The sequence below is a fragment of the Peromyscus maniculatus genome, chromosome 15 (genome assembly GCF_049852395.1).
Source record: "Peromyscus maniculatus bairdii isolate BWxNUB_F1_BW_parent chromosome 15, HU_Pman_BW_mat_3.1, whole genome shotgun sequence".
Lineage (NCBI taxonomy): Eukaryota > Metazoa > Chordata > Mammalia > Rodentia > Cricetidae > Peromyscus > Peromyscus maniculatus.
In genome coordinates this window covers 54,761,907-54,787,906 of record NC_134866.1, presented here as the reverse complement: position 1 = coordinate 54,787,906, position 26,000 = coordinate 54,761,907, and the positions used below count along the sequence as shown (strand labels likewise).

At 41.4% G+C, this 26,000-nt stretch overlaps 1 pseudogene; it reads left to right on the top strand.

Moving 5' to 3' along the window:
* Nucleotides 1–9,987: 9,987 nt before the first annotated feature.
* The window catches only part of LOC107401472 (integrin alpha-5-like), a 30,968-nt pseudogene continuing 14,955 nt past the window's right edge, over nt 9,988–26,000 (top strand).

Here is a 26,000-nt window from a genome sequence, read left to right as displayed (position 1 = left end):
TAGTTCCAAACATTACCTGAGACTTTTTAAAATGCTGATCTTGGATTTCAGAATTTAAATAGTAAGGTCAGTTATAGAGTCTGTGAAATAAAAACTTAGAAAACTACCAAACTTAGTAATAGTCAGAGGGAAAAAGAAAGGATACCTATGGTAATATTTTATCTGTGCCCCCAATAAAGTTTATCTGAGTATTATAGTAAACATAGAAGTCAGGCAGTGGTAGTACATGCCTTCAATCCTATCTTTTGGGAGGTAGAGATCTGTCTGGATCTCTGTGGGTTCAAGGCCATACTGGGAACACAGCCAAGGTGGTACATGCCTTAAATCCCAGCACTAACCGTAAAGGTCTGGAGGTCTGTACAGACAGACAGGAAGTGACAGAGCTGGGCTGCAATGTAGCTGGGCAGGAAGTGATGCAGCTGGTCAGGTAGGAAATGAGTTGGCAGAACAGAAAGGCATATAGGCAAGGGTATACAGGAAGTAGGTCTCTTTGGAAGCTGCTGAATTGGTGAGGTGAGGTTAGCTGTGACTTTTCCTATTCCTCTGATCTCTTGGGTTTTAACCCTGATGCCTGGTTTTTTATTTAATAAGACCTTTTAAGATTCCTGTTACAGATACCTAGATTTGTGGCTTATGTTAATCCCACTGATAGAGAATAAGACCACTACCACAGTTTAAAGCCAAATTTGAAGCAAGATTTAATTGAATACTGGCCAGCTAGATGGTCTCTGGCTAGATCCATACCCATGTTCCTGGGAAATGGCCCAGAATCAAGTATGGCAAGGGCTTAAGAAGAAAAACCCATAATTCTTTGCATTTCCCATCAAGTCCAATCAGGGACAAGCATACATCCTGACATATTTCCTGTCTATGTACCTCCTGCCCACATGTGATCAAGCACTTCCTGTGCAGATGAGTCAAACAAACTTGTTTAGGGAAGGGAAAACATGTGGCTTGTTATCTCCCATAAAAAATAGCCTTCAGCATTTCAGGAACTATCTGTTTGGGGCAAGAGACTTGCAGATCAGAGGCATTTTTGTTTTGTGAATCTCTAAGGCATAGTAATTAAAACTTAAAATGTAATTTTGGCTCTCACACTTACCTACCATTAGTTACTGTTTTGAATGCAAGTCACAGCTCACTTGCTTGTCCTCTCTGTATCTGTCTCTGTCTGCCTGTCTTTTTTTCTGTGTGTGTGTCTGTCTGCGCACCCCCCCCCATATCTATCCAGCAACCCTATAATGTAGGTACTGTATTTTATAGTTGAGAAGACAGAGATTTGCATCTTGCTCAGTCAAAAAGAAATTACTAAAACCTATTTGGATTACATATAGATCTGTTGACTCTGAGGTCATTGTTCTTTTCCATCAAATCTGTTTCCTTGGCTGGTTCTTATTCACTTCTCCTTACTCACCCCACCTCTCTTTCATTCAGCACTTCCATTAGAAGTGCATCTACAGCCAGCTCCTATGAATGAGCTTTCCTGAAGAAACCTTTTTAAAATGTCTAGTTTTTTTTTCCTGAGTGAGTACAGTGTTAAATTTTGATGTTGTAAATAGTAAAAGTCATCCCTTAAGCACCCAGAGCTGCTTTTCACACATCCTACATAGGCACTGTTGTTAGGCAGAGTACTACACCCTGAACAGCCACTTTGGACTTGGGGAGGCTTCTCATCTTGTGTGTACACAGCTTTGACCCCCTAGGTCCTCATGGCAGAAAAGAGAAAGTATGGAGAATTGCTAATCTTTTCTTTTTAAAAACCACTTCAGTGCTGAATAATATATAACACTTCCCCTGGTGTTTTCTCAGCCAGAATTAGTAGTTGGAAAAACTACCCATACCATCGGCCATAAAGTGTAGGAGGCCCAGTTGAGCCCATCCATTTCCAGGGCTTTTCACTGTCCTTAGTCCAAAGTGAGCAGGAGAAGTGAGGGAGGGGGCATGTGCCGGGGGCACCTCCTTAGGCTTGAGCTGTTTAAACAGGTGCAGATTTGGTATATTACAGTGATCAATTGTTGTTGGTTTTGTGTTACCAAATATGAACAAGCAGGGTTCAGTTTCTCTCTAATTGAGTCACTTCTGCCTTAATAAGTTTTTTGTCAATTGATGCCAAAATTTGGCTTATTTATTTTATTTGATTGCCAATGTTACTGCCATTTCATAATATTTCTTCTGTCCTTTTGGCTTACTCAGAAGCATGAATTAGAGAAAAGACAAAATAAGTAAGGTTGCCCTGGTAACAGAAATAACTGCATCCATCCATTCATTCCTTACCTTCTGCTTCTGATGCCTCCTGCTGGATATGTGTGTAATTTTCTATAATGAAGAAACTGAGGGATTGAAATGGTAAGTGACCTGCCAGAGGCAACCACATATAGGAGCTGGACTTAAAGTACAGAGGAAAGCAGAAAGAGCAAACAAACCCTCTGAAGGCCTCTGTGATGGTTCAACTTTGTCAATTTGGCTGGTGTAGTGGGTGAATGATAATGGCCTCCATAGGCTTATATATTTGAATGTGTGGTCCCCAGTTGGTGGAACTATTTGGGAAGGATAAGGAGATGTGGTATTTTTGGAGGAAGTGTGTAACTGGGGGTAGGCTTTGGGGTTAGCTCTTTCTGCCTCAGAGTTATTGTCTCAAGATGCTCAAGCACCATGCCTGTCTACCTGATATCATGTTGCTCCCTGCCATGATGGTTATGAATTTATCCTCTGAAACTGTAAGCCACCACACCAATAAACTTTCTTCTATAAGTTTCCTTGGTAATGGTGTCTTCACAACAATAGAAAATTAACTAAGACAGCTGGATTGAGAATTGCTTAAGACCCTAGCAAAGCACATCTGTAAGTGTGTGTTCAAGAGAGAATTTACTAAAGGGGGGAAAGTCTGTCCTCAATATAGGTGGCACTATTCCATCAACTAAGAGACAGGGTGGGATCAAAAGCGGAAAGGGGAGCACCTAGAAGTAAGACATTCTATTTCCTGAATCTATGCACTATTTCTTTCTACCATGTCCTCCCTACCATGATAGACTGAAACATCTAAAGCTGAATACAATAAGTCCTCCAAGTTGTTTTCCCATGTCTTATTTAGTAACACACACTCATGTCCAGCTGGGGCTAAGTAGGCTGTACTCTTGGACTTTGCAGTCAAGACAAATAATATATTCTTTTCCAATTCACCCAATTAGAGCCAGACAATATAAAGAGTTCAAATCATCTTGAAAGAGCACCATAAAAGAAAGCAATGAATAGCCTTGGTAGAAATCACATATTAAGGCACCAAAACTATTCTAGAATTTCCAGAACCACTGGGTCCTGAAATGCAATCTAGGTGCTGTTGTTACTAAGGAATTGGCCTTCCCTTATTAATAGAAGATTTAAAAATGGACTCAGATAGAAGCTCAAGGACCATTTTATTAGTTTGAAAGAAAAACAAGGCAGGAAAGCTATAAACTTGGGAGCTACCAGAAGGAAGAAGATGGAGACAAAGTTATTACTTTTAAATTAGCCATGGAGGTCCAAAGCAGCTATAGAAAGCAGCTGGAGGGCCCACAGAAGAAGTCAAGAATATCAGAGCAAGCATGCTTAAGATTTTTTGAGGGTCAGGCTAGAGAGATGGCTCAGTGGATGAGAGCACTGACTGCTCTTCCAGAGGACATGGGTTCAATTTCCTGCACCTACATGGCAGCTCACAACTGTCTGTAACTCCAACTCCAGGGGATCTGACATCCTCATGCAGGCAAAACATCAATGTACATAAAACATAATAAATTAAAAACGGATTTTTCTTTGATATCCGAATAAGAGATAAAAAGAAGAAAAAGTGAGACAAGTGAGAACTCTGGAACAAGTAGGCTCTGCAGTGAAGCTCAGAAAGCAACCAAACTGAGGAAGGAGCTCTGGGAGGAACAGGTACATTCTCTCATTAAGGGAATAATTACTCTTCCCACACCCTCAGCACATCTTCAGGTGAATCCACCCTCCTTCAGAAACTTAGTCTCCTGACTAAGGTGATTGACAGGCCCAGCTGGATTAGCTCTTAAGGGAGGTGGTAATAAGAGAGGTGGTAATATTGTTCGTATCTTTAAGGCAGATCAGGATGACAAGTTTCCACCAGGGCTAGACACAGAACTCAGATTTCATAATTTTGACCAGGAGGAGTAATTTTCCCTTAATGGCCCTCAACAAAGCCCTGAAAAGCTGTTGCTTTCCTTCCTAGTGTGGCTAGGTGGAGTCCTAAACTAGCTATGAGGGAGATGTCCCTTCTCATTGGCCTCTAGACTAGCTAATGACTGTCTAGCTACCTAAAACTCTAAGGACTGATTACATGTTTCCTATTTCCTTTCCATTCTCAAGTATTCATTCCATTATACCTGCCAAGAGGGAACCTAGACATGTCTTTACTTCTTGTAGCCTGACAGAACACAGGAATATTATTTGTCCTTTATCCCAGGCATTCTGTATTACTATTCTGTTTTTTGTTTGGTGTTTTTTTTGTTTTGTTTTGTTTTGTTTTTCACTCCTTTCAACAAAGAAATAAATCATAATTACATTTGTTTTTTCTTTAAATTTGAATTTCTTTCATTGTTAATGAGACTGAGCACATCATACACGGACCATATGTTTATTAGAAATGCTTTTGCTTTTATTTCTTCTTTTGAAGATTGTATTTTTGTGTTTGTTACACATCTATCTATTGGGAAATTGATGTTTTGTTATATAAAGATTATCTGTTACTCACTGGAAAAGACAATCTCATTAAAATGTAAAATATGATTGTTGTTAAGGCTTTCCTTTTGCAGTATATTTGGACGAATCACGTGAAGCTCATAATATGCAGAATTGGGCCTTCTCTGAAACAGCATTTGAAATTCACTATCAACTCAACATTTAGTTTACTGTGTATATTGCCAATCTGAACACATTAAAGTTGACATCCAAGCTTTTTTTTTTGGTTTTTCGAGACAGGGTTTCTCTGTGTAGCTTTGCACCTTTCCTGGAACTCACTTGGTAGCCCAGGCTGGCCTCGAACTCACAGAGACCCGCCTGCCTCTGCCTCCCGAGTGCTGGGATTAAAGGCGTGCGCCACCACCGCCCGGCTCGACATCCAAGCTTATTGGCTTTATAAAGGTCCCTCTGATACCGCAGTTATTCAAAAGTTGTTCAAAAAGTCTTTCTATGAGTATGCATATCATTTGCGTATTGCATAGTTGTCTGTGTTTTAAGGGAGGACCTTTATTTTATTTGCAATGTGTCTAAAAGGTGAATAAGCCAGGAATTAAGAAGCCCTTGGAGATAAGAACTAACTACAATACAACAGAAAAGGAAAATAGTTTGAGAATAAAGATTTTAAAGAAATAAGATACATGCATATATGTTACAGTTGTGTAACTTGGTCTTCTTGTGGGACTCCTAACAGTGGAAACAGGACCTGTCTCTGACCCTTTTGTCAACTATTGGGACCCTATTCCTCATACTGGATCTCCTTGCCCAGGCTTAATACAAGGGGAGGTGCTTAACCTTTTTGCAACTTGATATGCCATATTTTGTTGATATTCATGGGAGTCCTGCCCTTTTCTGAATAGAAACCAAGAGGAGTGAATGGGGAAGAGGTAGGATGCAGAAGGGAGATGAGTGGAGGGGCTTGGAGGAGAGGATAGAAAGAAACTTTGTTCAGGATATAAATAGGAAGAGAGAGAGAGAGAGAGAGAGAGAGAGAGAGAGAGAGAGAGAGAAGAAAAGAAACAAGGTAATATACATTTTAAAAATAATCCAAGAAGGTCAGGAAAATTAGCCTATAAGTTAACCTCATGAATCATCTCACTTCGTTTGGTTCCAACACTGTAGGTTTTTTTCTTCTGAGTAGAAACTTCATTAAGCTACAGAACTACAATGGCAGACACTCTTAGTAACCCGTCCCCAACCCATTTCCCTTTATTTTTTACTGACAGTTGTGAGTGTACCTGAGCGAATTGCCTATATATAATCATAAGATTGATAGTCTATGTCTTTGAAATAAAAGATACATGCATAAGAGAAACAATTGACAGATAAATATTAAATATTTGTGAAGAAACTAGACACTAGAAACTAGTAAGATTTTTTCTATATCTCCCAAATTATGACATATTAATGAGAAGTTAATGCTACCTAAAATCTTTCACTTACACAAACTGAGTTACAACAAGTCTTTTTCTGTCCTGCCAACCAGCTCCCAAATAATAACACAGAGATTTCTTATTAATTATAAATCTTGCCTTATGGCTTAGGCTTGTTCCTAACTAGCTCTTATAACTGAAATTAACCTGTTTATATTAATCTATGTTTTATTACGTGGTGTTACCTCTCTTCCATCTGATACCTTCTGTTTCCTCTATCTGGCTGGCTTCTCTGCCTCTCTTCCTCTCAGAGTCCTCTCTGTGCCTGGAAGTCCCACCTATGCCTCCTGCCTAGCTAATGGCCATTTAGCTCTGTATTAAAACAATCAAAAGGCACCTTGGCAATGATGCATCTTCACAATGTACAAAAGGATTTTTTCACAATGAGTTATCTTCTGGCCCCCAGAAGAACTGATACCAAACTCATGGAGAATATGTTTCCTGTCCTCATGACTACTAAGGAGACCAGGATCCAGTCACTAGAATCAAACATTTGGTAAGGAAGGTCACTAAATCCTTTATAAAACAGAGATGACAATGTGAAACCAACAGAAGCCTGAAGTCAAAGAGAATTACATCAGAGAGGCAAAGGAAGAGGAGCCATAGAACTGGACCTTAGAGCAGGTTTCAGCAGGCCCGAAGACCTGCAGACAAGCTTGGCAAGGTTACAGACAGACAAAGCAGAGAGTCTCAAGAGACTCAAAGTACTAGCCAACTCCTTGCCACTGGCCCACCTTTCAACCTAATAGAATTAAGAGGGAAAGAGAACAAGACAGAATCAAAGATGTTAAACTTACATGAGTTAAATTAATATGAATTTTGAATTTATGTTGGTGCTGTGTTAGATTTGCTTTCATCCTTGCTAAATTCCTTAGAATCTCAATGAGTTAAGTAATCTAAAAACAAAAACAAAACAAAACAAAAAAACCTGACCATCAAGAAAGAAAATAGCAAGATCATAATAAAGTAAAAATTTACATTAGGTACTTAATTTGTTGAATGCACTGCTCAATAAAATACCCAAATTATTCAGGTGTTTCACTCCTTTTTAAATTTTTTGTAATCAGTAACTTGGTCATAGATGAAAGGTTCAGTATGCAAATTGGAGCAAAAGAACATGTAAGAAAACCCAGAGTAACTGAAAGAAACCTATTTTGTTTTGTTTTAAAGATGTGTGAGTCCCACTCTGAGAAGTCCTGATGTTATAGATCTTCAATGTAGATTGATACAGAAAGAGGTAGGTAGATAGATAGGTAGGTAGACAGAAAGATAGATGGTAGGTAGACAGATGTAGGAATATAGCAGAGCCACTGTATCTAGGGTAGACATTAGAATAGTTTTCATTGTATCCAAGGTATAAACATTAGGTGAATAGTTGTTTTCTAGAAGTATTTTGACCTTGAAGAATTATTGTGGAAAATAGTGAAGACTCATTTTGGAAAACAATGGTTGTTTTTCATGATTTATAGAATTGGTATTCTGAAGGTGTTATGCCCAGATTGTGACCCCAAAGAGACCACCAAAGACCTTGGATGTCCAGAATGCAACATCAAGGTTTATTCTGTAGATACAAGTCTAGACAGGGAACTCATTCCTACACCCAATACAGTGAGGCAGGGAGGAGTTGCTCTTTCTTTGTGAGGCTAGCTATTTAAAGACAAAAAAACCACAAGCCCTTCAGGGCGGTTGGGGGGTGGGTTGCATGGGACTCCGATTGGTTTATTTTCAATCTCTGTTTTTTTTTTTTAATTGGGTGAGGGTATGTAACCTTTGAATTTACTGGTTGGGAGTTACAATTATCATTTTGGGGGCTGTCCAGGACAAGTCACAGGCTTTGTCCTTTGAGCCCCCATGGGGGCTGGCTGGCCTAGCACATACTAACTGTGGGAGCTGGTTCAGTGGTCTAGGCTCTGTCCTTGACTCATGCACATAGCTCTAAGTTGGTGAGGGGTCCCAGACAGTAAACAACTGGCTGAACTTTGAGCCATCAGAGTACGTGTAGAAAGTGAGCTACTGCAAAAGACTATGTCTTTTGTTCATGGCCCTCCCAGAGAATGCTTGCTCAGTCTCAGGAAACTGAAATTGAGGCCCGATCTCTGAGAGAAGACTGAGCAGCCTGTTATGGTATCTGCTTGGTCCTTTCAAAGGGACATTACAGTCTTTGTATGACTTTGGTCATAAGACACCTCTAGCATACCTGAAGTTCTTGGATTATTGTGGACTGCAAATGGTATACAATAAAGGACTAAAGTTATGTAGTCATGTGATGCTTTCCTTTAGAGAGACATATAGATTAGATAGAACCTTGGTATGAGGAAATACTTTGCCCAAAAAGAACAACTTTGTGTAATAATCAATAAATATACTTTTAGACAGCTGTTTGAGGTTCAGCTCATCAGCAGCTGGATCTTCATGCTGCCACATAGGCCTTAAGATTTTATCTTGGAGTGAACTCTTTCTTTGTTCAACCCACACAACAGAGAATACCCCAACAATAGATAATAAACTTCAGGGAGAATATAAGCTTTATTTAAAATAAATAACTTTATTACTACTGCTCTAAGGATATAGGGATTTCCCACAATTTATGCAGAAAACACAAGAGACTGATTGACCTTCTGAGTATCAGCCTTCTAAACTAGGCAGCATCAGCCATCTTCTGGGCCTTAATTAAAAATGTGAGAGAAAGAAAACAGCCTGAGTCAGTTGCAACTATTGGGATCTTTCCTTTTCCTTTCTCCTTCTAATTGAAATCAGAGCTACATAATTACTCTCTTGGAGATTAAAACATGGTTTTAAGAGAAGGAATCAGAATGGCTAAACTTTAGCTTTTGATCCATAGACTCTCAGATGACAAAAATGATTGAGTATGCTATAAAGAATGAATAAATATTGTCCAGAAGTAAAAACACTATAGTGAAAGATGACCCAAAGGCAAGAAGATAACCTCAAAAATAGCACCTTGGAAAGGGAAAAGCAATACCAACTTAACACAGAAGTAAAGCTAGGCAACATGCCTGGGTCAAGTCTCCCCTCTCACTGTGAAGTATATGAGTGATGTTGTCCCTTTGCAAGACATTTTGAAATACTGAGCATTTGACAAATGAAGTTCATGTAATATCCTCATTGACAGACCCAAATAACTTTACTAATAGAACACATTCCCTAAGAGTAAAGCAGGCCAAAAGTGCTGGTCAGTCTCAGGCACAAAACAGAGGTGAAAAGGTTACAGAATGACAATGAAAGGAGAAATGAGTGACCCCAGCCCAGGCATGTAGAACAACAGCAGGCATTTCCTATAGAATTGAAATGACTACATATAATTTAGGAACTATATAACCTCATAATCTACAATCTCGTTGAGCATAACAATTCCAACTTTACTGTGTGTTTTATATTCATGCAGTTTCAAAGAAAATAAGAAAACCTAGAAAGCCAATGGTAGTTTAAAAATTATGGGACAGTGCAGGCAGAGTGCCCCCTCGGGGAATTTGTTCCAGACTCTCATTCATGCTTATCTTCCCCTTGGTCAGGGCAAGGAGAAGTCTAAATACTACATCAGAGCCCTAAGGTCTGACTCACAGTAGGGAGCCTAGGGATCCAGAATGCCTGGGATTTCCTGTTTGAGGGTAGTAAATTGTGGCAAGACAAGAGTATCAAGATGCTTCAGTCTGTCCTTTTCTCCAGGCTTGATGACCTGCTGGTAAGGGCACCCCTGATCATAGAGCAGACGGCTCATTGGAGACCTCTGGAGGTGGGCAGGGTTTACATCTACCTGCAGCACCTGCTGGCATAGAACCAACACGCACCCTTAACCACACTGCCCAAGATGAGTTTGGCTGATTTGGCAGCTCCTTGGCATCCCTGGGTAACTTGGACCAAGTTGGCTACCATGGTAAGTGTCATGGCCCAGGGGGCTGGGGCTGAGTGTATGTGTGTGCTGGGGGAAAGGTGGTTGCACAGGAATTTAGTAGGAGGGTTCTGTCAGCTAAACTACCCAGGGATTAGAATAAGAATTGACAGGTGGGCTAAAAATAGGATCCTGAGATTTTAAGGCAGGGTTTTAGACCCCTGGGCTCCTAATCTGATGAGTGTTATATCTTGCAGATGTCCCCTTTGGGGCTACCTTTGGTGGGAAGACCCAACAGGGAGTCATTTATATTTCCCTGAGGCCTAGGAGTACTGTGCACTAAGCCTTCCCAGGTGTTGTAGCCCCTTTGAAAAGGCCTGGGTCTGTCTGGATACCCTAGTAAGCTGTGTCCATTGCCTCTTTCATTTTAGAATTTAAGCTCTAGAGTGCAATTCTAGGTAGGTACCACCAGATGGCACACTCCCTGGCTCAGTCCTAGAGCCATGGAATGAGAAGCTGGGATCCTGATTTGGGGCTTGTTGTGAAGCGTGGTATCTTGGCTTTTTGCAGATCTAATCTTGGGTCCTTCGTTGTGAACAAGGCTCTGGTGTACAGGAATGAACTCAGGGAGACTGAAGCAGCCTGGGGAACTAGAAATGGTCTTTTAGAACTAAGACTGGGAACATCAGTGCAGAGGAAACTGGAGTCCTGGGAAGGATGCTTAGCCCTCAGGGGAGCCTTAATTCTATTTAACCCACAATTCACTCTCAGCCCCATTATATCTGCCAACCATCTCTCACTATCTTGTCCTCCATGTTCAACCCAGAGGAGCACAGCTGCGGCCTAGAAGGAAACCCCCATGTCCTGGTGAGCTGAGCCAGGAGCCTGCAGAGATCTGCACCTGTCAGTGGGAGTGAGGGGCTGGGCGAGAGGAGGTAGGAGGAGGAGGGCGAGGGGGTAGGGTGGGGTGGCATGTGTGCCTCAAGAAGGGACAAACAGTGGTGTCTTTGACTCAAACAAAAAGTCTGGATCTTTCCAGTTACACTCAGTGTGGGGGACCCAAAACAGCTTGACTACACAGCTGCCATGACAGGTTTAGGGGCCCAGACACAGCTTCTGTGACAGGCTTACTGACAGACAACACAGGTACATTTTCTGTGTCTACTTTCGTTTTGTGCCCCGGCCAGCGGGCTCTTCAATGGGGACCTAAATGGAAGGCCAGCAAATGAGAGGGACAAGAGACACAAAGAATGAAAGCAAGACAGGACGTCTGATCAAGCTCCAAATTTTTTTTTGTTGTTGTTGTTGTTTTTGTTTTTCGAGACAGGGTTTCTCTGTGTAACTTTGCACCTTTCCTGGATCTCGATGTAGACCAGGCTGGCCTCGAACTCACAGAGGCCTGCCTCTGCCTCCCAAGTGCTGGGATTAAAGGCATGGAGGGATAGCTCAGCCATTAAAGGCTAGGCTCACAAACAAAAATACAAGCTCCAAAATTTTATTTTTCTCTCAAGGCATTTATAGGTAGGTAAAGGGGGTTGGGAGCAGGAAGAGACTTAATTATGGGCTGTTCCGCCAGCAGGAAATGTTGCTCTGAGGGTTATCTATCTACCCTTGTCTAACTGCCTAATTGCTTAACTGCAGCTCATTTACCTGATATCTGAGAAGAGGTTCTGGTGCTATGGAGATTTAAGCAAAGCCTAGATCTAAGAAAAGAGGAGAGAAACCTAAATATGGCAGCATGTGTGTCAAGGGTCACTTAGGCTTATGGCTCCCATCAGTTTTGTGTCTTTCTGTTTTGGTTATCCTTTTGTAAGTTGGCCTTTTGGATATTCTTTTGTAAGTGAGCCCAAAATTTGTAAGTGCCTGAAGCTGGTCCTTTGAATGGGTTTCTCTGTGTAGCTTTGGTGGATTTGCATTTGAATTTGATTTGTACAGATGATGCTGGTTGCTCCTGTAGGACCAGCATGAGGCTGGTGTCTTCCTTTTGGTTTTGTCTCTGGGTGACAGGAGAGCTGTTTTGTTGTCTTGAGTGTTGTAATTTTGTTCTTTTCCTAATTTATGAAAATGGTAGACTCTTATTTTAGGAATTTTGAGTTGGTTAGCTGACACTGTTTCCCTGGGAAAAGTTTTGTTTGCCTTTCTGTTGGAATGTCCTGCCTATGAGTGTGTGAGTAAAGTGGCCACAAGTATGCATACTTTATGCCTGGGCTTGTGTGTGTTGTGACTTCAGATAAAAACTGTACATGAAGACCCTTTGGGGCTGGATGGCCAGCAGAAGGGACAGAGGGTCCCTTTAGATGAATTGGGACAGAGGTTCCACTGTTTGAACTGGGACAAAACAAATCACTACTGCAAAATGGAACTCTGTCATCACTCTCCTGCCTGTGGTAGGGGTGGCAGAAGCAGGCCACAAGGGCATGCTGCAGGCTGGGCTTGTACTTGGTGGGCTGAAGAGATCTGCAGCCTCTGTAGCTTTCACAGGGGACACAGTTGTGCTCAATACTGGCAGTGTGGCAGGGCAGCCAGTCTCTCCTGGTTTCATTCTGCCTTTCCCCACCTTTGCAGGGAGGGGTCTTTTTCTGTCTCTGGGTCCCTAGGCCTGACTGATGGGACCTCACTTGCCATCTCCTCCCCTAGAATGACTCAGCCAGAGTGGGGAGTCATTTCCAGCCTGACGATCTAGTGTACTTGAGAATCTAGGGTTAATAACAATCCTTTGTTCCCTCCCATGCTGGTGGGTGGAGCTCCCATGACCTGCTCTGGAGGCTGCTTGCCAAACCTGACTGAGGTTTGGCTCCAAGGGTGGAGAGTCACTGTCTATGGTTGTTAAGCTATGGTGGCTGTGTTATAATGCTGTAACCAGGGCTGCTTTGACCATTCAGACCTGATGGATTATAAATATTTGTCATCATTTAGAAGAGTTGATTACAAATCATTATTGGTTAAAAAGAAAAAGAAAAGAAAAACCTACTGCTAGTTTCAGATGCTTCACATTGGTACAGTGATGATGCAAATTTAGAGTTATTCTTGTTGTGATATATACATGTATTTCTGTATTGATTATTCAGGGTCCGAGGATTTTACTACATCCAGCATGGGATATCTGAGGAGAAAAAATCTACATACACTATGCTGTTATGTCTGTTAACTTTATTCCTCTAAGACAAAATTCCATCTATTCAACTACAGCTCTGTCAAGCATTCAGGACAAGAATAAATCTAGATACACCAAGCTCCTTATCCATCTACTTTATTTCTCCTGAATGAAATCCTGTCTCCATAACTTCAGTTCCATCCTGTCCTCAGTTCCTCATTTTCCTCTTTTTATTATTTCCTCAAAGTCCTGTTAACAACTAAGCTTCCTGCCTCATCTTCATCCTCTGCTTCTTCTCCCTCCATCCCTACTTGCTCTCTACTCCTGGTGTAAGGATTTGGTCCTTAATTACATCATCAGCCTTTGATGGCATCCCAGCCTAAAAAGCAGGTGGGCCCTGTGTGCGCTCTCTGTCTCTCTCCTTTCTGCTCCTTCCTCCTGTTGGCCCCCCTCTCTCCCTCCTCCCCTCTGTCTCTGTCTGTCTGTCTGTCTGTCTGTCTGTCTCTCCCCCCCCTCACCTCCCAATAAAGCTCTAAAAGGTAACCATGGCCGAGATTCTTTCAATCAGCATGCTCCTCTGATGGCATGGCCGCCACTGGCGGTGATCAGCCACGAGGAGCAGCACCACAGCATAACTAACATTGGTGCCATTCCGACTCAGATACACCACCGAGCACCAAGGACCTGCTGTGACCACTGCCGCCTCTCCCCCCTATCCAGTGAGACCTTGAGACTGTGAGTGCTTGCGCATCCCTTGCTGCCTCTGCTGGACCCCCACACCACTACGGCCATATTCTTCACCACAGTGAGTCTGCTGTTCTCACAGCTGTAGTCTGAGCTATATTCTTTGTGAGGGACACCCCAGGGGTTGTCCTCGGGCTCTACTGGCAATGACACATTTTCGTTTCTGATGAGAAAGTAAATGCTGTCTCCAGTATACTGGGTGGACCAACTGCAGGGCAGCCGCAGCCCTTCTCATCCCTTGATGAAGAGGATGGCAAACTTGAGCTGATTCATGGATCTCTCTCCACTCTTTGGGGTCGCCCAAGATTGTAGTCTGATCCCGGTTTGTTATTTTAATTTTTAATTTTTTTTTCTCTCAGCTACAGCCATGGGACAAAGGGGCTGATACATTGATGGATAGGGTCAGGCACTGGTAAACCTGGCCTCATAACAGTTGCGGCAGCTTCTGCCAGGGAATGGGCAAATAAGAGTTACTTTACCTCCAAGCTTTCTGCTAAAGTTCTAAAACCCTTCTCCTTCCCCACTTCTGCATCTGCCACATGCAACCTTTTCTGTCTGACTTCCACAGGCAGTGGGTGGGCTCGAATGGGCGGGCTTGGGCAGCTTCTATGACTCGCCCTAACTCACCTTAACTCCACCCACTCATTCTCAAACTGCCTTGAGAAACACAGAAGAGTCTAGAAGTGGCTAAGATCCATACAAATAAGTTTACACTAGTCAGGATGGCTCTTAAGCCAAAAATCAGCTTGTAGCCTACTGACAGATCTTCCAAAAGCTGTCCTTAAGCCATCAATCATCAGGGAAAAGAAAATTCAGGGGTTGGAGTAAAATCCGTCTCTTGTTCCCCAGACCTCCCCGACTAAAACATAAGCATCTGGAGAGCAAGGCTCCTGACCCTACAGGCAAAAGAGACATCTGTGACATTTAAGGTGTGCCAGGGAAGAGATAAAAGCCCAAAAACAAAATTGCCAAGTGCTAGCACTCGGTGACTCCCAAAAGCTGTTTGGGAGTGTTTTAAGTGAGGAAAAGGCCATGGGCTAGCGAATGCCCTGCTAGGCCATGAACAGCCTTGTTAAAAGTGCCGCCTAGAGGAGAGATTCAAGATGGCAGAGACAAGCAGACGCAGGTAGGCCTGTGGCAGCGGCCCGTGGAGGTAGACGGTCCGGCGGCAGTGGCTGACAGGGACATTTAGGCCCGGCGGCAGCTGGCGGAGACATTCAGGCCCAGCGGCGGCCCACAGAGGTGGACAGGCCCTGCGGCAGAGATAGGCAGACAGAGGTGGACAGGACCACTGGCGGCGGCGGCCGACAGAGACATTCAGGCCTGGCGGCGGTCCACAGAGGTGAACAGGCCACACGGCAGAGACAGGCGGACGCAGGTCGGCGACTTGCGGAGGTGGAAGGGCCCAGTGGCAGCGGCCGACAGGGACATACAAGCCCAGCGGCAACCGGCAGAGACGTGCAGGCCCCGTGGCGGTTTGCAGAGGTGGATGGGCCCGGCAGCAGTGACAAGCAGAGGTAGGTAGGCCCGAGGTGGCAGCTGGCAGAGACATACAGGCCGCCCGCAGAGGTAGACAGACCCAGCGGCAGCTGACAGGGACATACGGGCCCAGAGGTGGAGACAAGTGGACGCAGGTGGGCCTGTGGCGGTGGGCCACAGGGGTGGACAGGCCCGGGGACGGAGAGGGGTGGACACAGCTTGGAACGGGGACGCCCCTAGCCCCAACACCTGGGGAAGAGGCTATCTCCGTGGGTCGGAACCAGGGCGAGTCTGGACACTCCGTCTGGGGACAACCCAGGGCCCAACTGCTGATCCTGTGAAACCCAACAACTTGGAGGTGTTGGTGAGACTACCCTGCTCAGCTGAAACCCATCTGGGAGAGGATTCAGATGCCTACAGTTTGAAGTCTGAAGAAACAAGATCAGCTGAGGAGTTGACAAATGAACAAAACGTGACCTGGGAACACAGAAGAAGGCGCTACCCAGTCACCAAACCAGATCACGAGAATCATAAGTATATAATTCACCGACTGAAATCAGCTGTCCCTGAAGAAACAGCCCAATAGCACCAATTTAACCAAGAACCCCTACTAAACCAAGACTAAAAATTAGAACAAGAGAGGCACTCTCAGACACAGACACCACCTGCACCGCACAGAGGAAAAGATGAGTAGATGCCAGTGCAAAAATACAGGCAAAAACATAAAGACCTATATGGCAACATCAGAACCTAGTGATTCTACACCTGCAAGACCTAAACATACCATGACAGAAGAAACAGAAGAGATCAACCCTAAAAATGACTTTAAGAAGATGATAGAGGCCCTTAAAGAAGAAATAAAACATTCCCTCAATGACGAAATAAAAACTTTCCTTAAAGAGGAAATGAAAAACTACCTTAAAGAGGAAATAAAAACTTTCCTTAAAGAGGAAATGAAAAACTCTCTTAAAGAGGAAATAAAAACTTCCCTTAAAGAGGAAATGAAAAACTCCATTAGAGAGGAAATTAAAAACTCCCTTAAAGAAATGGAAGAAAAAACGAACAAAAAATGGGAAGAAATCAAATCAAGCCAAGAAAAAGCAATTAAACAGATGAAAGAAACATTCCAAGATCTGAAAAATGAATTTGAGACAATAAAGAAAACACATGCTGAGGGAATGCTGGAAATAGAAATCCTGACAAAACGAACAGGAACTACAGAAACGAGCATAACCAACCGATTGCAAGAGATGGAACAGAGAATCTCTGACACTGAAGACATGATAGAGAAAATAGATTCGTCAGTCAAAGAAAACACTAAAGACAAAAAAGTCATAACACAAAACGTCCAGGAAATTTGGGACACCATGAAAAGACCAAACCTAAGAATAATAGGGATAGAAGAAGGAGAAGAATACCAACTCAAAGGCACAGAAAATATATTCAACAAAATTATAGAAGAAAACTTTCCTAACCTAAAGAAAGAAATACATATGAAGATACAAGAAGCTTACAGAACACCGAATAGGCTGGATCCAAAAAAAAAGTCCCCTCGCCACATAATAATCAAAACACTAAACACACAGAACAAAGAAAAAATATTAAGAGCCGCAAAGGAAAAAGACCAAGTAACATATAAAGGTAAACCCATCAGAATAACACCAGACTACTCAATAGAGACTATGAAAGCTAGAAGATCATGGACAAATCTCATGCAGACACTAAGAGACCACGGATGCCAACCCAGACTATTATACCCAGCAAAACTCTTAATCACCATAGGAGGAGTAAACAAAATATTCCAGGATAAAACCAGATTTAATCAATACCTGTCTACAAACCCAGCCCTACAGAAAGCACTAGAAGGGAAAATTCAACCCAAAGAAGCTAAACACATCCATGAAAAATCAAGCAATAGATAATCCCACACCAACATACACCACAGAAGAAACAAGCTAGTGTAGCTATCCTAATATCTAGAGAAAAAGGGTGTTTCAAAAGAGAAGAAGTCTTGTGGCAATGCCTCAGTGGTCCAGGTAACTACCAGAACTCGGAAAAGTTGGTTGAATTTGGGATTGACTGGGAGGCCAAAGATTTAAAAAGCAGAAGATTCTCTCAAGACACAAGTTGTGTGATAATAGTGTGTTTTGTGTGTGTGAATGAGAATTTGTAAATGTTGAATTCTAGGCTTCGACAATCATTGTCAGTGCAGATTAAGCTGCAAGTACTTATGCTTTAAAACTTAAATTATAAAGCTAGTTACGTCTTTCTAACAACTAGTTTTAATGTTTATGAGCATATTTTACCTACATTACCTTTTCAGGATGTTGAGAAAGATGCATCACAAGCAAAGGCTGGAGGCTGGGGGCTAGATGGTTTTGAGGAAGAGGTCTTGGTGGACTCTTTTATAGAGCAAAGGGAAGCAATGCCTTCTGGGAAATGAGCTAAGTTTTAATCTAGTCTTTAGGATTAGAAGTCAAAAACAAAAATATTAAGGAAAGGAAAACCTAATTGATCTTTGAAGTATTGTTATATGGAATTGAGTGGGACTTTTGAGGCCTTTCTTCCAGAAAACAAGGTCTTGGTTGTCAGGCCTATATTAGGCCTAAACCCTGGTGCCATGTAGTTGTACTTAAATCATTTCAATGGAAAGTGTCTTAGTGATTGGAACTTCTAGTGCAGTTTGGAGTTCTTCCATTTGAAAAATGTGATATTTGCAAGGGATTGTTTGAATCTTGTTTTCTAGTCCCTCCCCATCACCACCCTCATAGTCTGAAGGTAGATTTTTCTCTTGATAAAGGAACAAAAAAGGTGAACATCTTGTTTGTAAATAGGTATCTAGTAACTAGTGGTAAACTTGAAATGGTAGAATTCTTTAAAGCCTAATTCTAGATAGCCTTAAGAAAATATATCTTAATTACTTTTAAACCTGTATTCACCTTGTTTTTTTCAAATATCTTAAGTTATATTTTTTTTTTCAGAGCTGCTTCTTATTTGGGGCTACTTTTTTTTTTTAATTGAGGCGTAATTCATAAAAGGGTATATTGTTTTGATGAGACTTTTTACAACTGTGGCTGGATGTCTTTCTTTAGTCTTCCAAGAAGGGCCATTTTACTTTTTTAGAGTTACTTTTTAAAGTCATGAGGTCAACGACTTGGACTACTATGCATGTAAGTGCTAATGCAAATTAAAGCCCAAGTTGACCTCCAGCAGCAGTTCATTCTATGTTGACAGTGAGAGAACACTTTGCCTGTTAGGATACTGTTACTCGTGGACTGAAATGCTGAAGAAACCCCTCCCCCTATTTTGTCTTTTTGCAAAAATCAAGGTATATTCTAGGGTTTCCTGGTTGACCTCAACAGATAAACTGAGATGATAGTCTTAGTTCAGAAATGATCTGAATGTAGATTTACAGTCTACGTGTACAGCTGGCTAAGTGAGATCGCTTTCACAGTTCTGCATGTATCCCATCGGCTCCCCATTAGTCACTGAACTCTTAAAACTGGTATTGTAACATTATTACAATGTTTTGCGCCAATTTTATAAACTTTACAGTACAATATGTGTTCCTTTTCTGAGGCAAACCAAAGGTATATTTCTCAAGGTTCTGCTGCTATCAGCAGTGTTGATGGAGGATTTTTATACATTTGTAATAGATAGAAATAAACCAGAAAAAAAGAAGAAAAAAAAGTGGTGGAGGAAAAGGTGAACACTGCAAGAATACTCAAAAGGGCTGAGAGTTGCAAACGCCAAGATTGGCTTTGCATAGTAAATGGAATAGAACAGCTCTGAACTATAGCTTACTTTTCCTGGTTTGGTCTGACAGAATGATTGAATGCTTTTGTACAAAAATCAGAGCCTTAAAAACAAGGATTTGGTGAGATTGTAAAATGGTGTGCCACTTTGGCAAAACAGTCTGGTGGTTGGTCAAAATGCAAAACATTGTTACTCTGTTACTCAACAATTCTACCCTTAGGAATATAACCTCAAACTACTGAAAATATGCACCTATGAAACATGTACATGAAGATTTACAGCAGTGTGTTGCTAATAGTAAAAAAGTTAAAACAACTCAAATAGCTATCAAATACTGGAGAGAAATAAAATGTGGCTTATTCATACAATAGAATATTATTAAGACATAAAAATGAATGAGAAACTGACAGATTAAATGACTTTGGTGAACCTTCATAATTTCATTTGTAGATCTTTCCATCTCTAATTTATAAATACATTTGGGGTTATAAATTATAAATGTACTGCCTCCTGTCAACATTGTATACTTCTATTTGATGATTTCTGTGTCAAATATTATATGGAAATGTTTCCAAGTATTTTCTGTATTAACTGTGAATGAATAGAACAAAATAAATTGCCTGTGATGGAAAAAAAAAAGTGCCACCTAGAAAGACAAAGAGTCAGCTGACTGCCCCCAGGCACCAAGATATATGGGTACATCAAGCTAAGACCTCCAGCAGACCTAGGCTTGGCTACAGGCATGACAGGGAACCCAGAACGCAGCAGGGAAGTGGTCTGTTTCTTTCCTTCTGGACACCAGAGCCACTGACTAAGTCCTGGGAGTTTTGGGATGCCACCTCTCCTTTATTGTCAGGTACAGAAGACAGCCTTACCACCTCTGGAAAGATTTAATTGCACTCTCAGAATTACTTAATGAAAAAAGATTTCCACCTAAAACAAGAGCTCATTGTTTCACTCCAGATCAACTGCCTGTGTTTCTCATGTGCATACAGACAGGGCCCTGATCTTTGCCTTGTCCCTAATTCCAAAAAAATAAATTCTCATGCACCACAAGCTTTTCTCTTCCCAGATCCCTGTTCTAACTCACTGTTCAGCTAATGGTACAGGACCACCATAGAACTGGAGTCTAGAGATCATCAAATAAGAAACTGTAACAGCTAAAATGTATTTACACCCCCAGACCCAAAAGCATCTGGGCACTACAAAAAGACTTTAATGTAAACATCTATTACTATGAGATGCTTTTAACAATTGATCACCTGTCTCCTAGATGCTGAACTAGTAAAGGAAACAGGTGCTTTAAAATAATCTGTCTCTGATAAAGCTTACGATGTTTCAAAATCCATAGGGACAGGCCGGATCTATCTCAGATAAATGTCAACATAAAATTGTTGTGCCCAGATCGTGACCCCCAGAGAGACCACCAAAGACGAGCATGCCGGAATGCAAAAGCTAGGTTTAATTCTGGATATCCAAAAGCAATACAAGCCTAGGCAGGGGCTTCATCCTATACATCCAATGCAGTGGAGGCTGGAGGAAGTGCCCACCTGTCTGCAAGCTCAGCTTTTAAAAGGAAAAATCACAAGGTTACATCATTTAGGGGTGCTAGTACGGGTACAATTCTAATTGGCTGGCTTCTAGGGACTTCTAGAAATTACTTCTAAGGGAGTGTTTGCCCACCACCATTTTTCATTGGCTGCCCTCAGGTGGGGGCATTTCTGTGGTCAGTTACCCTGGAAATCAGGGAGAGGACATTCCATAGTCCGGCAGGCATTACCTTGTGACTCTGTACTTTTATACTTCCTGGTTTCTGGAACCTGGACTGACTGGTTTCAGTAACTATTGGCCTATTCCTAAAAGGAAAAATCTTAGGCCTTAGTTTTTGGGTGAAAGCATTTTGGTCTTATTTCTAAGATGGCTCATTTTGGTCTCACAAAAATAATAATTCTCTTATTTAAGTTTTTTTTTTCTGTGTCACCAGCATCTTGTCAAACAGACAGTTCCCAGCCACAGCCAAGAGGGATACATGTCTCCAGAGCAAACAGATGACAGACAGCATCCCACAACGCCTGTCTACCTCGGAAAACTCCACTTCTCCATTCCCCCCCAGAGCCAACCAACGCCCAAGTCAGCTGGAAGCAGTTTTTGAGAGGAACGACGTCCCTAGTCCCATCTACCTGCTTTTTTTTTTTTTTTTTTTTTTTTTTTTTTTTTTTTTTATAATAAGGGAAAGTCTGGGATGTAAGGATTTGGTCCTTAATTACTTCATCAGTCTTCATGGCATCCCAGTCTAAAAAGCGGGTGGGCCCTCTGTGCACTCTCTGTCCTCTGTCTCTCTCCTTTCCGCTCCTTCCTCCCGTTGGCCCCCCTCTCTCCCTCCCCCCCCCCCTCTCTCTCTCTCTCTCTCTCTCTCTCTATCCCCCTCCCAATAAAGCTCTAAAAGGTAACCATGGCTGTGATTCTTTCAGTCAGCACGCTCCTCCGATGGCATAGCTGCTGCAGGTGGCAACCAGCCACGAGGAGCAGCGCTGTAGCATAAACAACACCTGGTTCAAGAGTTCTGCCTTAAAATTTACACTACCTCTATGTTCTTCCCTTCTCCATGGTCATGCCATTCACTTTGTTCTACAGAAAAATGCCTGTCTCTTCTTCTGCTAGCCATGGTTCTCTGCCTCCTTGGGAATGTTGCTCCATCCTACCTTCCACCTTAGAGGATGACCTGAACTTCATTAGCACAAGAAATAAAGCTATGTGTCTCCAGCCAGCTTGTCTTCTAGGCTCAGTGTGGGAGTTAGTTACCTTTATAGGTTCAGCAGGTCTGGAAATATTTGGGCACACAAGAATTTCATAGCAGAAGACAGCTGAAATAGTAAAAGCTGGATAACACCAAATATTCATAATAAATTGATTGCCTTTTGATAGACCCTTGGCTGGTCAAAGTATAGCTTTAATACAGAGCTGAATCTCTATAATATATTCTTGGTTCACCACATTTCTGTTCTTGTTTAAAATATTGTAGCCATACAATATATTCTATACTACTGAGGGGAACCACAAGAAAGACTTTGGTAAGAGTTTCTGTGTTGCTTCGATGCAAGATTGTAAAACATCAGTAGCGAACTTCTGCCCTCAGGGGTCCTCCCATTGTTCTATAAGCCTGTAATTAAGACCTCCTACCCCATTCAAGAAATGACATTTGACATTTATATATGACATTTGACATATATATATATATATATATATATATATATATATATATATATATGAATGAATACTGCGGATGTAATCTATGAATACCACAAATGTGATTAATATCATGAATGTAATTTAAAAAATAAATAAAGAAAGAAAAAAAGTTTCTGTGCTTAGAAAATAAGAAAGAAGGCAGGAGACTGGAATAATAAAGAGAAGGAAAGGGAAAGAGGAATTTGTCTGAAGCAAAAATGTCTGAGGAATCAAAGGAACAGACTGAAGGAAGGTATATAGAGGGTTGTAGAAGGCCAGAGGGGATGTGAACTATGTTTGTTGTGGTTTCTCATACCTGCAAACACTGAATTTGAAATTTGATCATATTAGTTTAATTCTGGTTAGTTTTCTTCATTTTAAAAATAGTTGATAATTCTTCACTGCAAAATGTTTATATTAAAAATAGAGATACAGCCAGGCAGTGGTAGGCACACCTTTAATCCCAGCACTCGGGAGGCAGAGGCAGGTGGATCTCTGTGAGTTCAAGGCCAGCCTGGTCTCCAAAAACGAGTTCCAGGAAAGGCGCAAAGCTACACAGAGAAACCCTGTCTCGAAAAACAAAAACAAAAACAAAACAAAAAAAAATAGAGATACATACATGTGTGTGTATGTACACATGTATGTGACTTGGATTTAACTCTATATGTGTGAATGTAAGCTAGCTTTAGCTCTGTATCTATGTGTATTTCACTTAGATCCAACTATGCATATGTGTGCATGTAATTATTGTTTAGAAAAACATGTTTTAAACAGCAACCATGTGACTTTCCTCCATCTTGGCTGGTGACCTCATCATGACGCAGGCAGCCATGTGTCTGGCAAGCATCTTTTACTAAGGGTAAGTACATTTATCTCTGTTCATTTATCTCCTTTTAGACTAAGGAAGCAACAAGTCTTAAATATTTCACATTGGTATTAACTGATAAAATTTTAAGGTTATAAAGATGTATTCACATTAACAAAAGCTAACTTAGAGATTTATACCAAAGTACTTATGTCTTTGCCAAGTGCTCAACAGCAAGCTTCTAGAATATTTAAATAGATGGCTGGCTGCATGTGTGTGATAAATAAGTTATTGGATAATAAGATATTAAAGTTGCACCTCAATGCTTTTATTCATAAGAATATACCTTGTTCTGGCAGCTAAACTTTGTAACTTAATTGATCACCCAGATGATAATGTGGCTAGAATTCTGAAGGGAGTCCAGTTAAACGGAGCAGGCTGAGTTCTAGAAGGCAGGCTATGTATTCAATGCTAGCCTCTAGGCTCCCTTAGTCCCTGCTCATGGGCCAGGACCCAACTCATCCCTCTCTCCTATTTGTAGACAAAATTCTAAACAGTTTTATTAAATAAGAAATAAAGAGCCAAATACAGAGTTAAAAGCCCAAGAGATCAGAGCACTAGTGAATAGCCTTTAGCTTACCACTCACTGCTGTTCTTCCCCTGAGAGAGAGACCTTCTTCGGTGTGACCTGTCTTTTTATTGCCTTTCTGTTTTGCCTTCTCATTGGTTCTAAACCCAACCACATGACTTCTTCATCACTGCCTGTCTATACAGACCTCTAGGTCTCTATGGTGGTACTGGGATTAAAAGTTCAGATCACCTTGTTTGGCCTTGACCACACAGAGACTCTGCCTGCCATGTGATTGAATTAAGGGCGTGTGCTACCACTGCCAGACTTCTGCTTAATTTATTATTTTTATAAAAATCACATTTCAGCACAAATAAAATATCACCACACTTCCCCCTTGTATCCTAATAAAAAGAAAAAAGGAAAAACGTTATAAGTAATATAAGAAAAACTATGTACAATAAGTACAATAACTATATACAATATATATAAGCAATAAATACCTAAACAATGTCTAGTCCATTTGTATTTGACAAACTCAGAGAAAATATTCCATTATCTATCCTATTTTGGTAAGTCCAAAATGTACCTAATTTGCTTTCTATCCTAACTTATATTACTAACAGAGAACTATCTTATAATTGTGAGACCAAAATGAGCCATCTTAGAAATAAGACCAAAATGCTTTCACCCAAAAACTAAGGCCTAAGATTTTTCCTTTTAGGAATAGGCCAATAGTTACTGAAACCAGTCAGTCCAGGTTCCAGAAACCAGGAAGTGTAAAAGTACAGAGTCACAAGGTAGTCACAAGGTAATGCCTGCTGGACTATGGAATGTCCTCTCCCTGGTTTCCAGGGTAACTGACCACAGAAATGCCCCCACCTGAGGGCATCCAATGAAAAATGGTGGTGGGCAAACACTCCCTTAGAAGTAATTTCTAGAAGTCCCTAGAAGCCAGCCAATTAGAATTGTACCCGTACTAGCACCCCTAAATGATGTAACCTTGTGATTTTTCCCTTTAAAAGCTGAGCTTGCAGACAGGTGGGCACTTCCTCCAGCCTCCACTGCATTGGATGTATAGGATGAAGCCCCTGCCTAGGCTTGTATTGCTTTTGGATATCCATATTTAAACCTTGCTTTTGCATTCTGGCATGCTCATCTTTGGTGGTCTCTCTGGGGGTCACAATCTGGGCACAACAATAATGTCTTTCAAATTTATACACTTACACCTCTTTAGTGAGTTTTTTCCTGAAATTCTAAACAAGGAAAACTATAATTATATCTAATCTTTAACTATAATTATAACTATGTAATCTTCAACTAACTATAACTATCTAAATCTTCAACTCCCTCAGAGACCCAAGAAGGAAATAATATTACCTAAAAAAACAGGAAGTGTACACAAGCGGCTTCTAAAAAAATGTGAGTTGACAGAAACAGCCAGCTGCTTGGACAGTCGCTCAAGGTTTCTCCGCAATGTTGGGGCATCATCTTCAGTTTATAGGCTTAGCATATCTGACAGATTTATTTGTGAAGTAGGATGTATGCAAGGCCTACAGTCCGACCTCACATTTGGTGAGAGTAGTCCATGTACCAGAAACACCTGAATTCCACTAGTGTACTGTCATGATTCAGGATTTTAAATTCTGGACATTGTTGATGTTTTTGGAATTCAGCTGTCCATTCTTCTTGGCTTGTGTGTAGCTTCATCTCAGCATCCCGTTCTTCTCTGCATCCCATTCTTCTCAGCTTGTGGGTGGCTTCATCTCTTTTATTACATGCCAGATTACCATTGAGAGGTTAGAATCTGTCAGCTTAGTTACTCTTTCAAGAATAACTGTTTCAGCTATTGTTCCACTGCACATCAGAAGCCATCGGTCCACTGCCAGTTCAGCTGCCTTCCAAGAAAGGGGCACTGTACCTTTTCCGGATTGCAAAGACCACTTCAGCGATGGTGCCATATTGTCCTGGCCTCAGAGGATGCATGTTGCTAAAGCCACAACCACACTTGTCTTGGCAAGGATTGGTAGTCCTTTGTTTTGTGTCCTGTCTGTCCATTTTGTCCTGTTTGTCAGCAGTTGATTTGAAGATACTTTGTTGTCCAGTGGCTAACTTTTGACACAATGAAAGTTAATTCCATATGCTGTTTTTTAAATGGCCATATCTTCTCTGAAGTAGATTGGTGCTACCAGGAGCTGACATGAAAAAAAAGAAAAAAAAATCTAAGTTATTAAAACACTTTAAATGCCATATTCTGTGGATCTCTGAAGGGTTTGAAGATGACTTGTCTATCTAAAATATATCTACTTAATCTTGAA